We start from the raw sequence: 12,594 nt of genomic DNA on the forward strand, positions 1-12,594 counted from the left end.
GAGCTGTGTAGGCCGAGTGTTTCACCATCTGTCATCTTTCCCAGGCTGCTGGTCGTCCACACACCACGTGCAGGTAGGAACATCTGTCTGTCTAGCTGTTTCCAGGTGTCACTCTGCTTCTCCAGTCCAACCTGCCTCTTCACTGTCAGCTGAGATCAAAGTACGTCAGGGAACCACACACACACTGTAAACTGCAGGTTGAGATGACTGTGATAGAGTTATCAGGTCATGATGTTCACTTGAAGGAATAGTTTGACATTTTGGCAGGCTTGTTTATCTATATTTACAAGGACAAGGTCCAGCCGCCCCTTTCTGCTCCTTCACACTGGGGCTCAGAGAGAAACAGCTGTATGAGTCATCACACACGTGTGGAGTGCGACTGAGAAAGATGGTATGATGCCTTTTCATTGAAGGAATGCTCATGATCAAACATCAGAACCTGCAGTGAACAGAGGCACACAGAATTACAACAAGAACATCTGCTTTGGTTGTTTTGAAAGGAGGATTCTGGTGGCTTTGAATGTTTCAGTGTCCTCCCTACAAATCATGTTCTCCACATCACTGTCGACATTCTTAGCAACATGGCTCTCTTCTCAGTCTGACAAAAGTACCTGGAAACTTCCACATTACTTTTATGACATCCCATTTTGGATCCATAGGCATCAAAATGGAATTAGTCCCTCCTTTGCAGCTGTAACAGCTTCCACTCTTCTGTGAGGGCTTTGAGTATTGTTTCCCATTCATAAAAAAAAAGCATCTGTGAGGTCAGACTGATGTTTGACAAGAGGGCCTGGCCCGCAATCTCAGTTCTAGTTCATCCTGAAGGTGGTGAATAGGGTTGAGGTCAGCGATCTGACTGGGCCACTGGAGTTCCTCCACACCAAAGTGGGAAAATCATTTTCTCATGGAGCTAGCTTTGTTTTATTGAAACTTGCGTCTCTCCATGCATCCTCGGTGGGCGAGACGCAAGGAAACCAAGCCAGGAGAGAAGGAAGGAGAAAATATGTTTGTAGAGACATGAGACCACCTTTCCTCCGAAGCGTCACTAAAGCGACGTCCTTTTCTGATGACGGCAGCAGCTGATTACAGGTAGATCAGCTGTCAGTCTAACAGCTTTAAAGACTTTTGATGGAGTTTGTGTCTACATACATTTGCACTGTGTTGGTACTAATAAAGTCTCTTATCACTGCAGAGCATGATTCTCTCTATACATGTTAACTGTTTAACACCTGCACATGAATAATTATAGGTTGCTGGACATCCTGCTCAGAGGCACAGGATAATTTCTACTGGCACATTGCTTATATTATGTGCATTTATATTTTTAATTCTGAAGAACTAACTAACTTCTGAAATAAAGTTGTGTGTGGGGCCTTTGTTGTTCAGACTTACAATGAACACAGATTTTCAATGAATCATAAAACAACTCAAATATAGGCTAACTTCTTCTACTTTGCAGTGATACTCTTGAATTTAATCTGTCCTGATGTATCAGATCAGTCCAATCAGCTGCAGCAGCCAATCAATATAATGGCTACCCAGTAAGGCGGTGTGCCGGTCATTAATAGACTTCCGCGAAGGATGCACTGGTGTATCTTCTCTCACAGCTCCTCGGATCGCAAATAAGAGCTTTGGGACGGCCTGCAAGATGGCGGAGTGGAACTACTTCCGGTTCAAGCGAAGAAATGACAAAGAGACTTGAGAAAAAAGGGGGAAAAAATACACACAGCCCCTCACAAAAGTATTGGGACAGCTCCTAGTGTCCCAGTACTTTCGTCCATAAAATGTTTTTCAACTATTGGATCGATTGCCATTAAATCTTGTAATGATGTTCCCCATACAATGAAAGCTACTAAGTACATTGCATTACATTCATTTAGCTTAAGCTTTTATCCAAAGTGACTTACAACTGCTTTATGTGTCAGAGGTCGCATGCCTCTGGAGCATCTAGGGATCAAGTGTCTTGCACAGGGACACACTAGTGGATGTGTTGCAGTGGGAAATAACCCCAGGTCTCCCACACCAAAGGCACATGTCCTATCCACTCACCAAAATCAAAGTGACTTAATAATCTTTTCTTCTGGTGCCACCAGAAGGTTAAAGTTCTCAATTACCCAGTAAATTATCGCACATGTATTGGATGGCTTGGCCCAGACGATATATCCTACTGACTTTAGTCATCCTCTGACTTTTCATCTAGTCACATCATCTGTGGTTTATGACCAAATACCTGCAGCCTCAGCTGTGTTTGTCATGGTCCATGGCCAAGTGCTGAGGCAGATACCGAGAGGTGGACCCAAATGCAAGACATCAGAAATGCTGGTGCAGTAATAATGTTTAATCCAAAACAAAAGTCCAAACTGAGTCCCAAAAGCCGGGAGCACACAGAGACACAGCAAAGACTAAACAGAGCAGAGCACATTTAATCAAGGGCAAACGAGCAGGAAGGGAGCGGACAGGTGTAACACATCAGGTTAATCAGATGACATGAAACAGATCACTACAAAATAACAAAGGAAGTCATGTACACAGCAACACACAAGGGAGAATTTAACAAACTAAAAACAGAAAACACTGAACCAATTAATGACTGACAAAATGAAACACAAATCACAGACAAATGAGAATACAGGGAGAGAAAAACATCATGAGTGGATACATAAAAAAAAGACCAAAACCACAACAGCGTTTACTGCTAATTGGCTAATGATCAGAGTAAAATGTGTCTGTTTTCTAATAGTTTGAACCTTTCATTGTTGATTTACTAGTGTAATCAAAAACATTGCTCTGAAGCTGAATTCTGTAAGAAGTGTTTAATATATAGTAATAAATATAGCAACTTCTGATGAACACTAATTTCCGGCTTAAATAATTAATTTCCATTTAGTCCCGTTGACTAAAGCTTTAAATGGAGGTGAAGTTGTTGGAAATTACTAGAAATGAAAAGAAACCTGGTTGTTTGATCAAAGCGACTTTGAAGCCATGAAATTGAAAGTTAATCCTAGTTTAACATCAGAGTGGAGCTCAGCTGCTGTGAAGGTGTTCGGTAGCCGAGCTGATCAGGATCTAACTGCTGGCTTTGATCACCACCACCACCACAGACTTGAAACAATATTTCAGACTAAAGTTTAAAAACTTGTCAAGAACAGAAATCAGTACACAGTACTTTACCGCTCCCAACAAGACACATGCTGTTCATTTAGTCATTTATAAATCAGTTTGTTAATAAATTATTTGCATTAGAAGCAACTCTAACCCTGTTAACTCCAATCTTTATTTTTTTAATCACCGTAATTGATTATCTTTCATTCTGCCATTAGTCCATTATGTGTTATTTTTAGATGATGTCTGTGATGTGGGCTTTAATTAGCACTTCATAATGCTGCATGATGTTGTTCTTTCTGGCATAGACCGGCTTTATTTACCCCCTTTTTAGCCACACGAATACTCAATCATCAGGTAGGTATTCAATTTTTTCATTTGAATATTGTTTTTTTGCATGCCTGACCTCCTCTCACAGTGATGAGCAAAACGCTCCAGTTCACCTTAAAGGGAAACTAAAATGAAGCCTTCAGCTGTGTAGGAGCACTTTAAACTGAGTGATTACAACAGCAGTTAAGGGGATCATTTACTTTACAGTTGCTCAATTTCATTACAGATAACAGTCAAATAGCCTACATTTTAAAGTTAATCAGTAACCCACACTAAACAACCAACATAATGAACAGATTTAAATAGTTCTATCAGGCTGATTGTAGAAGAAGATTTAAGAAGAATGTTACTTAAGTGAAAATGTACTTAAGAGTCCTAGAGCTCTGTTCAGGACTGGCAGGAAGGCTGGTGGGCAAGCAAACAAGTATGCAGGGTTGGCAGCGACTCAACACACAGGAAGAAACTGTAGCAGACAGAAACAAGACGTTAGGTACTGATCAACAAAAACCCTCAACTGGACAATCATTCGAAGAGCTGGCCAGAGCAACATACCACAAAAGGTAAAATGATAAACTAGCAAAGAGCGGAGGAAGAACCAGAGTATTTCACTGCATAGGTTGATTGCTTCATGAGCCACAGGTGCGAGATGCTGCAGGTGGCGATGAGCCAGACACACCCACAAACACACACAGACAGGACATGACAGACAAAACTGACAGAGACAGCGGGGAAGGGGAAACGGAGAAACATGAGGAAGGGAGAGGTGACAAAGCCTGACATGACAGTTGTAGTTGGTTGATGTTGAAGTATTTTGTATCAGACCGCAATAAATTTTTATTTCATTATGAAATAATCTGCTAATTATTTTATCCAGTTATTGATTGTAAAAATCATGAAAATAAACCCTTGTTCTGTCAGTTCAAACCTCAAAATTATTAAAATAATCAAAAGGAAAAGTAGCAAGTCTTCACATTTGTGAAGCTGGAACCATGAAATATTTTTACATGATAAAAGTTCCACTAAAAGTTCTGGCAATCAACTAATGTATTAGCTGTACTTGTATAAACTGTTGGAGTTTAATTCATAACAAAACATCATATTTTATAAACTTTTCATATGTTTTGTGTGTAAAAATCTGACTTTGTAAAGTAACTGGAGCTGTCAGATAAATGTAGTGAAGTAAAAAGTATATTTCCCCGAAAGTTGCATGAAAAGAAAATACTCAAGTAAAATACCTCTAATTTGTACTTAAGTACAGTAGTTGAGTAAATGTACTGAATTACTGTCTCATTGCTGCTCTTGCATGGTTACGTGGGCAGCTATGGCTCATGAGGATTGAATTGTCCTTGTTTCATAAACCAATAAACAAGCATGTATAATGCATCTACTCTTAATAAGATATGTAGTTTTCATTGTACTCAGAAAGCCAAGAGGATGCAGTCAAAGCAGTAAACCCTGTCAGGGTCACAGGCAGATCTAGGACTTTAATGAACCGCTGCACTCATAGGGGATGGGTGTTACAAGTGGCCTCCAGCTCCCACATTTGAGTGTCCAGTAGAGTGGCTGCACATGTTTAGGCTATTAAAGAATGACATTGTAGACTCTATATGTGAAAGCAAGGACAAATAATGTGGACCAAAAGCAATCTTCAGATTTGGTTTGGCAACACACTGTGTTCACACTCTGTCCTACAGATGTTTCCCCACACGGACTTCAATGATCAATGCCGTGCAAGACATCCTGAGTTTTCTGAAACCTTCTTGACACAGCAGAAGTTTCAGTGTGCTTTTTCAGCAGTTCAGTTGTTTTGTGATGGTGATGATTTGTTTTCATTTAAAACACGTGCAGTTCAATCACTTGTTACAGACTAATTGAAATCTTGTTGTCTTCTCCCTTACAATCAGTCTCGTCATCAGCCTTTAATAAATTCAAATCAGAGCTGTTGACTCTAATTTAATAAGACTCAATCTGACTTTGCAATGTCAGACAGATGGTTGTGTAACCCTATGAGCCAGGAAACAGCTGCCGCTACGTCTGGTTTCTCCTCCCACCGATCACATCTGAACCCAGAGAGACCGTGAGAAGATGAAGCAGCTCGCAGCTGAGCAGAGGTGGAGAATCATGGCAGCCGGTCACATGCAGAGTGAAACACTACAGCTGACTGAAACTTCACACATCAGTCCAACAATCTACTCAGAGATCTACTGCAGAGTACTAATCGATATGGCCCGTTTCAGGATTTCAATCCATCACTCCTAACTCATTTTCACCAGAAATGGACAGTTTTGTCATTTAGCAATGCTAAACTTGTGGACGTTAAGACACTAATGGAGGAGGGTAGAGTCTGTTTTTTGTTTTTTTTTGCCTTCATGTCATTGCCCGGCTCTTGGACTGCAATAAAAACGGAGACACACGGGTAAACTAAATAACAACGTAATTTATTTACAACAAAATAAGCAAAACCAACAAAAAATCTGTAAAGTCAGTAGTGTAAGGAATGGATAACGGAAAATGTGCTTGATGTTGTTGTGTAAAAACAAACAAACGCAAGTGGATGGTTTGTTGCTGTAATGCAAGAGAAGACTAACTGTTGTTTGGATGATTTATTCATTGATAGGTAGATTGATTGCTGAATAAGGTTTAAACACTTAATCTCACTTAATGTGCCGCGTTGGTGCAAAACATTACATCACTTTTATCAAATATTTCTGCTAAATCCTTTACTTCCTGAAAAATATCCTCTATTAATGAAAATCCAAGCTCCACAGCTGAGACTCCTGCAGGGCTCAATAACGGAGGCAGGTTCTGATATTAGCAGAGTATTAGTTCTTCTGGCGGTGAAATTAAATGTCCTGAAATAAGACGTCACTCACTCAGCATCTATAAGCCATAAATGACGAAAACAAACTATTCATTTGAATTAAATAAGAGAGGGATCAGATGTAGTGTAAGGGGAGAGGTTGCTTCTTCATTTGGCAAACAACAAAACTCCAAAACAAAACATAACTGATTTTCTCTGCAGGTATTTAAAACATCCACACACTTTACTTTCTTTTTGACTCTGACCGCTCAGTCCACAGGAATCTTTGAGAAATATTATTCTCATTTCCAACACAGAACGCTAGTTTACTTTTTCTGAATGGACTAAATTGACCAACAACCGTCCTGGCTCACTGAGGCTGACCGGCCTTATCACAACGCAAGTAAATGAACTGGCAGCTGCAGCAGCACAACTCCCCTAGACCCTGAACCTTATCAGTGTGAGCCAGCTGAGAGCAAACAGCCGCCGAGCATACCTGCCTGTATTCACACGGCAGGACCTCCATCGCTGTCTGCACACAGGAGGAGATACTGAGGAGGAGGAGGAGGAGGAGAGCGGGTCTGCATGACAGAGATGAAGAAAAGATGGAAACAAAGTTATCTGTGTTTTTGTGACCTAATAATAGTATTGAGTTCAGAGGCTCATTTGCAGCTGAATCAGTTTGTCAGTGAAACATACCGAGCGGTTAAAACAAGTTTCCATTACATCGGAGAGTTGTTGGTTGCTTAGTTCACTCAGATTTACTGAAAACAAGCGATGATGATGACAGCTCTGAATATTCATCACAAGCTGATGACTATTCCTCAGTTATCATCCTATAATTCTGCAGAAACCTTGGATTCGTTAGCACCATTTTATGGCAGATTTATTTTACACAATGGTATAAATTTCAAACACTTTCTCGAGTTTCATCCATTTCCATCTGCCATCGGATGCTGCACAGGATAACTGGGCCGATATTAGAGCCATCCTGACAATTGCGTTCCTGATCTAAGGCTTGTCGTAACCGATTATTGGCCCAAATTATCCTGTAGTGTGAGGGGTTTACAGACATTATCTTAAGCAGCCAATGACCGGGAAGCGTCACCGGCGTGTTTTTGCTCACACTGATTCCCTCTTCTTCATCCACAGTTTGATTCTCTTCTTGTTTTTTCTGTGCAGCACACAGAAGGTCAACCAGCTGACAACGACAATCTGCCTCCATGTTTGTTTCTTTCTGAAAACGCCAAGTGGGGGGTGGTCCTGCATCTGGACTGAATCATCTGCTGCGGGCGCTCTTCAAATTAAAATATTAAAAATCTGTTAATTCTGTCATCATGTCAGTGGTATCCCACATTTAAAGTTGGTTAAGATATAAAAACCCTCTAGTGTGCACCAGGTAAAAGTCACAGTTTCTCATTTTTGTGGTTTCCGGGAAGGCAGGCATTAGGAATTATGGACAGGGGGACAACATTTTTCAAACTGGGCCCCTCATCGACACCCACTCCAGCACCACCTCCACCAGCCACCTTAAGTTCTAATACAACAATGGGCAATTTCAAACAAGCTCTTGGCCATTAGCCTTATAGTGACACAGATGGAGTCCATAACAACTATTTCCAAATTCAGTGTTGTAGACCCACTCAGGCCATGCTCGCATACAGTTTTTTTTTATTTTTTTTTTTTTAATCTTTCAAATTAGACTGGGATAGTTATGTTCCTTAACTTAAATCAAGACAAGAGAAGAAAAAAATGGCCTTCAAAGTAGGGGTGCAACAACTAATCGACATAGTCGACAAATCGATTATTAAATTTGTTGGCAAAGAATTTAATAATCAATTCGTTCATGACGTCATCGGGCCGTAACGACACCATCAGCTTAACGGACTAAAGTGATGTGAACAGTAAAGTTACTAAATCAACATCAGCGCTGCAGTAACACCTTCACCACCACCGTTCCCGGCTGGAGAACATGTTGCTGCCGAGTTTGCAAGATTAGACAACACCGGACAATTTCATACTTTCTAAAGAAGAGAAAACGGTTCTCCTGGCAATGCGTGAGGCGGCGGCTAATCCGCCCCAAACTCCTTTTAAAAAAAAATCTGAGTTTTGTGAGTTGCTGAGTTAGGGGAAAATACATAAACATTGTGAAACGCTGTCTACTATAAAATTGTTAATTTATAATCATTATAATAATTATTGACCCCCTGTAAATCGGCAAATGTAATGCATCACGTTATTCCTTTCTTTGTATATGGTGTCAGTTTGTCCCGGTGTGTTGCAGTACTGGCGTGTAAACTGCTCAGTCACTAAACAGCAGATCAGCTGCTCAGGACTTGATATCAGAGGAACTTTCTGTTGCTGCAGCAGAAACATTCATTAAAATATCCATTTAGTATTTATTTTATTGTCGTGACTGTTAATTAGCACATGCCTAAAACAACCTCAAGTTCAATTTAAAAGCTGACAGCTAAATAAGACGCATTGTGTAATTTTGCAATTCATAATCCGAATAGTCGATTATTCGTTTCAATAATCGATAGATTAATCGACTAACAAAATAGTCATTAGTTGTAGCCCTACTTCAATGCTTGAGTGATTAGAGAAAAGTAAAATCAAAAACTGAAGAAATTACTGCAAAGCATTAAATCATAAAATCAAATTATGAGTGAACAAATAAACATACTTCATCTATCAAATTCAATTTTGAGGACTACATTAATCAAAGTATTGGTCAAATTGTGTGCAGAACTGAAATACTGTATAGAGCATATGGCTGGGTCAGCTGAAAAGATAATAATTGTCATGGATGGCTGAGTGCAGACTTAGGTGTGGACCCAAACACAGACAACAGGCGTGGGAGGTGCAGTTCAAAATATTTATTAACTCAAAGGTCAAACTGAAACAAGCTTACATGGGAGCACAAGGTAAAGTCCAAAACTGAGGAAAATCCAACAAGCAAAGATAATCCAGAGCATAGGCAGAGTAATCCAAAGACAACAGCAGGACACAAACCAACTATTAGCAGATAGAAAACTTAATACAAATAAATGACAACCTAACATACTAAGACTTAGGATAAACAAAACACAAAGCAGACAAGACCAAAATAACAACAAACACAGAAGTACAAAGACCAAGAGTAACACTAGTACATGAACTAAGGCACAGGACTAAGATCTGAGGCAAAGAACTAGAACGCAGAAATAAGAACTGAGATAAGAGACAAGACAGATACAAAGTAAACTTAAACATGCGAATGAACAAAAGAATAAACTAAGCTACAGAACACAACAACAAACTTGACAAGATCAAATAAAACTTGCAGAAACAAAGAACCCAAAACCAAACCCATGAAAACAGACTAAAACGGGAAAAAGCATGAACACAAAATCACATTCCTAACAAATATTAATATAAACAGAGGCTTACCACATGTATAGCTTATTATATTGTAACCATCTTTGCAGCTGTATCCTATGACTTGTGATGTGCTGCTGACTGGTATTTAACAATTTTCTTGAAGTTGCTACAGGGGAACTTGTGGGTGTTACTAATCTTTATTAATATAAAGGGAAACACAAAATTCAGGAAGCTGGTGTTTCAAAGTATAATAGAATGTAATGCAGTAAAGCTCTCTCTTTTAGATATATTTCTCCTGTAGTTTAACTTTTACAAGGTAGTTTTTTGTTATTATACAGCAAAAGTTTGTAGTCCCCTCACGCTACACACACAGAACTTAACAGATAAATATATTAATATTTGAATACACATTAAATGTGTATTCAAATATTTTCTCATGTGACTTTTATACGGACTTTAACACAGGAGGAGAACATGCCAACTCAGTACAGAAAGGCCTGGGCTGAACAAGGTCTAAACCCAGAACCTTCTTGCTGTGAGACTGCAGTGCTGTCCACTGGGCCACTGTGCTGCCCATTAAAAAAGGTGAACAAGCAGAGTTTGGGTGGGAGGGATGTGAGAACTGAGAAACAGGAGAGAAAACAGGTTAGACAGCTTATATATGTGAGTGCATGTGATTGGATTCGAGAAGCACGGGTGGATTGAATGAGTGAGTGAAGCACAGGTGGTTGATTGGAGGAATTGAATGAGGCGCAGGTTGTCGAATAAGTGAGAGAGGTGTGGTCCCGTTCCTGAACCTCAGTTTACATAACTCCACTTAATGAAAACACTGATCAGGCAGAAATCTCACCACAAATCCACACAAATGTTCACTGCTCACATTCCCAAAATTCAGATTTTAGATGGTTATTTTGCAAAACACGTTCAGTTATTTACCGCAGCTCACAGCGTGAGACGCCCGTGTCGCATCAGCTGGGTGGAGTTCACGCGCCCCAAGTCGTTATTATGAGTTCTATATAAAATTGATGTGTAGCGTGAGAGCGTGTGAAAACTGTCAATTGCGTGAGTCTCGCGCTCAGTGCCTAAGAGTTGGCAGCTCTGGTGTTACATTATTTAAAGTTTAAGCTACCTAAAGCTTTACTAGTCTGCCTAACTGTCATACATAGGCTACATTGTGCTTATAAATTTTTATTATGGCCATTGCCTCCCTATGATTTTATTTTTCTCTGTTTATTTTAGATTCTCTTTTTTGGGCCCCTGACAGGGTGCAGTGTTCGTTTAAAGGACTGGCTTTTTGCACCATGCACATCTGAATGGCCAAATGTTTCAACCGTACCATTTTCATAATAACAGCGGGGGGTGGATTATCAGTATGTTATGAAGTTATCAAGTATGAAATATATTGTAATGATAATAACACATTTATTTATCATGTAAATGCATCTAAAAATTGTTATTCTTATAAGACAGCAAGTAAAGTGTTGTACTTGATCCCATTTAAGGGTTAACCATTGACCTTTGCATGGACCGGGGTCATCTGTACCGTTTGAACCCCCCTGACAGCAGGACTGCATGGAGGAAAGCATATTCTCCTGTCAAGTTTTTGCTTAGAAAGTGGTGTACAGCTGCTTCTGTGTGTGAACAATGTTGACGAATGAGGCACAAGAGCCGTCACAGGAGTCCGTCTGCCCAAGAAAGCAAACAGCATCAGTTGTTTACATGTGTTTACATTAAGCGAGTTCATATGCAGTAAATCAATAAAGTCTTATTAGGAAGAGGCTCTTTGGTGTCACACTGGAGACACAGGAGACTTCCTGAGAGAACTTGTGTAATATCTTTGTTTAGTTTTCTCTTCAGTCAGACACGCTGTTAATCTTCACGCCTGCTCACTGTTCTGCCCACGTGGCTGCGTCAAAGCGCCAACCAGCCAGCGGCAGCAGATTAGGACTTACATGTGAGTGAGTGCAGAGTCGCCATCAGCTGCTGCTGACAGAGGACGTGGGCGTCCAGATGTGATACATGTTGACACTTCAAAAGGCACATCCGAGGTGGAGGAAGCATTCAGGCTTTACTTAAGTAACACCCCAAAGTACCCCATCACAAGCAAAATGTGTTAAAATATTCAAAGTACTGAGGTTTCCTTATACATGTTAATTAATTACTGATGTAACAACATGTGAGCAGCATTTCACTACTGCATCTCGCATAACATTTTTTATTTTTACATACATTTTGATGGGGACGCCTTAACTTCTTTTATGTTGGAAATGCTTCCTGTCTTAGTTCTGCAGTTTCTTGTTGTCATAGTTTGAGGTGTGGAGAAGGTTGGTGGACCCAAATGTAGGACGCATAGCAGAGGAGATATAGTTCGAAAGGTTTATTAAAACGAACAAAAGGCGAGCACACTTACTGGCAGAGTGACTGATGTCCAAAAACCAAGGTAATCCAAACAGAAATCCAAATCCACAGAAACAGGGGCAAAAACGAACCCGGGTGGGTGGAGGAAGGACAGGAGGAGGGCCAGAAAAACAAAAATAGATAGTCCAGGGAGCAGACAGGGAGAGGGCCAGGGAGGTCAGGATCAAAGTTCAGGAAGTCGTCCCGGAGGACGACCCAGCAGGCCGGGCAGATCGGTGGGGAAACAGAGTTCAGGAGGTCGTCTCGTAATACGACCCAGGAGGCAGAGTTCAGGGGGTCGGCCCGAAGGCAGGGGAGAGAAACTGGTTGGTTGGGGAGGGTAACAGCCAGGGTCTCAACCAGACGGGCCGCACGGGTCTGGAGGCCGGCGGCAAAGGCGGAACCCACTGGAGGCCAGCGCAGGAGGCATGGGACGAGCAGCTGGGGACCACGGACTCAAGGAGCTGGTGTGGGCCGGATGAGGGACCAGGGACCACCGACGAGAGACCAGGGACAGGAGTAGATCAGACCACCGGCGGTGCTGGTACCGGTTGGACCACCGACGGGGCATGGGGAACAGGAGTGGGCTGGACCACCAACGG

General features: G+C 41.0%; 1 long non-coding RNA gene across 1 annotated transcript; it reads right to left on the bottom strand.

Annotated features, from left to right (window-relative positions):
• Positions 1 to 2,317: 2,317 nt before the first annotated feature.
• Positions 2,318 to 4,209, bottom strand: LOC119903533. Its single transcript, XR_005444528.1, has 2 exons — positions 3,985 to 4,209; positions 2,318 to 3,895 (listed from the first exon to the last, which is right to left on the bottom strand). It is a non-coding gene; the product is annotated as an uncharacterized LOC119903533 (long non-coding RNA).
• Positions 4,210 to 12,594: the final 8,385 nt, after the last annotated feature.

Source organism: Micropterus salmoides, unplaced genomic scaffold, assembly GCF_014851395.1.
Source record: "Micropterus salmoides isolate LMB-PRFRI ecotype aquatic unplaced genomic scaffold, ASM1485139v1 Ms_hic_scaffold_15, whole genome shotgun sequence".
In the NCBI taxonomy this organism is placed as follows: domain Eukaryota; kingdom Metazoa; phylum Chordata; class Actinopteri; order Centrarchiformes; family Centrarchidae; genus Micropterus; species Micropterus salmoides.